General features: G+C 43.0%; 1 protein-coding gene across 1 annotated transcript in view; it reads right to left on the reverse strand.

The window, feature by feature from the left end:
* Window positions 1-5831, reverse strand: part of LOC148436381 (uncharacterized) — a 381341-nt gene that overhangs the window by 93545 nt on the left and 281965 nt on the right. The gene's annotated exons all lie outside the window — the stretch shown is intronic.

The following is a 5831-nucleotide window of genomic DNA, read 5'->3' on the forward strand; positions in this document are numbered from 1 at the left end:
ATAACACAAGTGAACACTTTCCTCCTGTATTACATAACACAAGTGCACACTTTCCTCCTGTATTACATAACACAAGTGCACACTTTCCTCCTGTATTACATAACACAAGTGCACACTTTCCTCCAGTATTACATAACACAAGTGCACACTTTCCTCCTGTATTACATAACACAAGGGCACACTTTCCTCCTGTATTACATAACACAAGTGCACACTTTCCTCCAGTATTACATAACACAAGTGCACACTTTCCTCCTGTACTACATAACACAAGTGCACACTTTCCTCCTGTACTACATAACACAAGTGCACACTTTCCTCCAGTATTACATAACACAAGTGCACACTTTCCTCCAGTATTACATAACACAAGTGCACACTTTCCTCCTGTAATACATAACACAAGTGCACACTTTCCTCCAGTACTACATAACACAAGTGCAAACTTTCCTCCAGTATTACATAACACAAGTGCACACTTTCCTCCAGTATTACATAACACAAGTGCACACTTTCCTCCTGTATTACATAACACAAGTGCACACTTTCCTCCAGTATTACATAACACAAGTGCACACTTTCCTCCTGTACTACATAACACAAGTGCACACTTTCCTCCAGTATTACATAACACAAGTGCACACTTTCCTCCAGTATTACATAACACAAGTGAACACTTTCCTCCTGTATTACATAACACAAGTGCACACTTTCCTCCAGTATTACATAACACAAGTGCACACTTTCCTCCAGTATTACATAACACAAGTGCACACTTTCCTCCTGTATTACATAACACAAGTGCACACTTTCCTCCAGTATTACATAACACAAGTGCACACTTTCCTCCTGTACTACATAACACAAGTGCACACTTTCCTCCTGTAATACATAACACAAGTGCACACTTTCCTCCAGTATTACATAACACAAGTGAACACTTTCCTCCTGTATTACATAACACAAGTGCACACTTTCCTCCTGTATTACATAACACAAGTGCACACTTTCCTCCTGTATTACATAACACAAGTGCACACTTTCCTCCAGTATTACATAACACAAGTGCACACTTTCCTCCTGTATTACATAACACAAGGGCACACTTTCCTCCTGTATTACATAACACAAGTGCACACTTTCCTCCAGTATTACATAACACAAGTGCACACTTTCCTCCAGTATTACATAACACAAGTGCACACTTTCCTCCTGTATTACATAACACAAGTGCACACTTTCCTCCAATATTACATAACACAAGTGCACACTTTCCTCCAGTATTACATAACACAAGTGCACACTTTCCTCCTGTATTACGTAACACAAGTGCACACTGTCCTCCAGTATTACATAACACAAGTGCACACTTTCCTCCTGTACTACATAACACAAGTGCACACTTTCCTCCTGTACTACATAACACAAGGGCACACTTTCCTCCAGTATTACATAACACAAGGGCACACTTTCCTCCTGTATTACATAACACAAGTGCACACTTTCCTCCTGTATTACATAACACAAGTGCACACTTTCCTCCAGTATTACATAACACAAGCGCACACTTTCCTCCTGTATTACATAACACAAGCGCACACTTTCCTCCTGTATTACATAACACAAGTGCACCCTTTCCTCCTGTATTACATAACACAAGCGCACCCTTTCCTCCAGTATTACATAACACAAGCGCACACTTTCCTCCTGTATTACATAACACAAGCGCACACTTTCCTCCTGTATTACATAACACAAGCGCACACTTTCCTCCTGTACTACATAACACAAGTGCACACTTTCCTCCTGTACTACATAACACAAGTGTACACTTTCCTCCTGTATTACATAACACAAGTGCACACTTTCCTCCTGTATTACATAACACAAGTGCACACTTTCCTCCTGTATTACATAACACAAGTGCACACTTTCCTCCAGTATTACATAACACAAGTGCACACTTTCCTCCTGTACTACATAACACAAGTGCACACTTTCCTCCAGTATTACATAACACAAGTGCACACTTTCCTCCTGTACTACATAACACAAGTGCAAACTTTCCTCCAGTATTACATAACACAAGTGCACACTTTCCTCCAGTATTACATAACACAAGTGCACACTTTCCTCCTGTATTACATAACACAAGTGCACACTTTCCTCCTGTACTACATAACACAAGTGCAAACTTTCCTCCAGTATTACATAACACAAGTGCACACTTTCCTCCAGTATTGAGAGGGATTCCAAAAGGCGAATTTTTACACCTAAGAAGGAACTGCTCGAGTTATCTGCACGTTATATAATCTGACTAAGATCAGTTCTATGTGAGACTGAACTTATAGGAGCTAGTGCAGATAAGGAACTGTTAGAATACGCTCTCCCCCTGTAAAAAAAAATAATAACAGGACACCACAAGCTACTCCCCCTGTATAATTATAATAATAATGGGACACCACAGGCTGCTTCTCCTGTATAATAATAACAATAGAACACCTCAGGCTGCTCCCCCTGTATAATAATAGTAACAGGACACCACAGGCTGCTCCCCCTGTATAATAATAGTAATAACAGGACACCACAGGCTACTCCCCCTGTATAATAATAGTAATAACAGGACACCACAAGCCGCTCCCCCTGTATAATAATAGTAACAGGACACCACAGGCTGCTCCCCCTGTATAATAATAGTAATAACAGGACACCACAGGCTGCTCCCCCTGTATAATAATAGTAATAACAGGACACCACAGGCTGCTCCCCCTGTATAATAGTAATAACAGGACACCACAGGCTGCTCCCCCTGTATAATAGTAATAACAGGACACCACAGGCTGCTCCCCCTGTATAATAATAGTAATAGCAGGACACCACAGGCTGCACCCCCTGTATAATAATAGTAATAACAGGACACCACAGGCTGCTCCCCCTGTATAATAATAGTAATAACATGACACCACAGGCTGCTCCCCCTGCATAATAATTGTAATAACAGGACACCACAGGCTGCTCCCCCTGCATAATAATAGTAATAACAGGACACCACAGGCTGCTCCCCCTGTATAATAATAGTAATAACAGGACACCACAGGCTGCTCCCCCTGCATAATAATAGTAATAACAAGACACCACAGGCTGCTCCCCCTGCATAATAATAGTAATAACAAGACACCACAGGCTGCTCCCCCTGCATAATAATAGTAAAAACAGGACACCACAGGCTGCTCCACCTGTATAATAGTAATAACAGGACACCACAGGCTGCTCCCCCTGTATAATAATAGTAATAACAGCACACCACAGGCTGCTACCCCTGTATAATAATAGTAATAACAGCACACCACAGGCTGCTCCCCCTGTATAATAATAGTAATAACAGCACACCACAGGCTGCTCCCCCTGTATAATAATAGTAATAACAAGACACCACAGGCTGCTCCCCCTGTATAACAATAGTAATAACAGCACACCACAGGCTGCTCCCCCTGTATAATAATAGTAATAACAGGACACCACAGGCTGCTCCCCCTGTATAATAATAGTAATAACAGCACACCACAGGCTGCTCCCCCTGTATAATAATAGTAATAACAGGACACCACAGGCTGCTCCCCCTGTATAATAATAGTAATAACAGGGCACCACAGGCTGCTCCCCCTGTATAATAATAGTAATAACAAGACACCACAGGCTGCTCCCCCTGTATAACAATAGTAATAACAGCACACCACAGGCTGCTCCCCCTGTATAATAATAGTAATAACAGGACACCACAGGCTGCTCCCCCTGTATAATAATAGTAATAACAGGGCACCACAGGCTGCTCCCCCTGTATAATAATAGTAATAACAGGGCACCACAGGCTGCTCCCCCTGTATAATAATAGTAATAACAGGACACCACAGGCTGCTCCCCCTGTATAATAATAGTAATAACAGGACACCACAGGCTGCTCCCCCTGTATAATAATAGTAATAACAGGACACCACAGGCTGCTCCCCCTGTATAATAGTAATAACAGGACACCACAGGCTGCTCCCCCTGTATAATAGTAATAACAGGACACCACAGGCTGCTCCCCCTGTATAATAATAGTAATAGCAGGACACCACAGGCTGCACCCCCTGTATAATAATAGTAATAACAGGACACCACAGGCTGCTCCCCCTGTATAATAATAGTAATAACATGACACCACAGGCTGCTCCCCCTGCATAATAATTGTAATAACAGGACACCACAGGCTGCTCCCCCTGCATAATAATAGTAATAACAGGACACCACAGGCTGCTCCCCCTGTATAATAATAGTAATAACAGGACACCACAGGCTGCTCCCCCTGCATAATAATAGTAATAACAAGACACCACAGGCTGCTCCCCCTGCATAATAATAGTAAAAACAGGACACCACAGGCTGCTCCACCTGTATAATAGTAATAACAGGACACCACAGGCTGCTCCCCCTGTATAATAATAGTAATAACAGCACACCACAGGCTGCTCCCCCTGTATAATAATAGTAATAACAGCACACCACAGGCTGCTCCCCCTGTATAATAATAGTAATAACAGCACACCACAGGCTGCTCCCCCTGTATAATAATAGTAATAACAAGACACCACAGGCTGCTCCCCCTGTATAACAATAGTAATAACAGCACACCACAGGCTGCTCCCCCTGTATAATAATAGTAATAACAGGACACCACAGGCTGCTCCCCCTGTATAATAATAGTAATAACAAGACACCACAGGCTGCTCCCCCTGTATAACAATAGTAATAACAGCACACCACAGGCTGCTCCCCCTGTATAATAATAGTAATAACAGGACACCACAGGCTGCTCCCCCTGTATAATAATAGTAATATCAGGACACCACATGCTGCTCCCTGTATAATAATAGTAATAACAGGACATCACAGGCTGCTCCCCCTGTATAATAATAGTAATAACAGGACACCACAGGGTGCTCTCCCTGTACAATAATAATAGTAATATAACAGGACACCACAGGCTGCTCCTCCTGTACAATAATAATAGTAATAACAGGACACCACAGGCTGCTCCCCCTGTATAATAATAATAGTAATAACAGGACACCACAGGCTGCTCCCCTGTATAATAATAGTAATAACAGGACACCACAGGCTGCTCCCCCTGTATAATAATAGTAATAACAGGACACCACAGGCTGCTACCCCTGTATAATAATAGTATTAGCAGGACACCACAGGCTGCTCCCCCTGTATAATAACAGTAATAACAGGACAACACAGGCTGCTCCCCTGTATAATAATAATAGTAATAACAGGACACCACAGGCTGCTCCCCTGTATAATAATAATAGTAATAACAGGACACCACAGGCTGCTCCCCCTGTATAATAATAGTAACAACAGGACACCACAGGCTGCTCCCCCTGTATAATAATAGTAATAACAGGACACCACAGGCTGCTCCCCCTGTATAATAATAGTAATAACAGGACACCACAGGCTGCTCCCCCTGTATAATAATAGTAGATGACATTACCAGGGATACAGCAGGAGCCGCCGCTAGAACAGGATCACACGGCAGCCGGTCATGTGACGCTGATGCTGCTGCTGGAGTAAGGGGGAGGAGCTCCGGGCACTAGAGCAGGACTCTATGTACAGCTACAGTAAGTGTCCCCAGTGTGCAAAAGAGACGGAGGCGGCGGCCATTTTCCCGAGGCCCAAATCACTTCATGAAGAACAACGGGTGACTATAGATCCCCTTCAGTGTTTGTTCCCTGGAAGTGACGTAGTAGTGAGGGCGGAAGTGACGTTACACGCCCATACAG

The sequence above is a fragment of the Taudactylus pleione genome, unplaced genomic scaffold (genome assembly GCF_031769625.1).
Source record: "Taudactylus pleione unplaced genomic scaffold, aTauple2 ptg001781l, whole genome shotgun sequence".
Taxonomy (NCBI): Eukaryota; Metazoa; Chordata; class Amphibia; order Anura; family Myobatrachidae; genus Taudactylus; species Taudactylus pleione.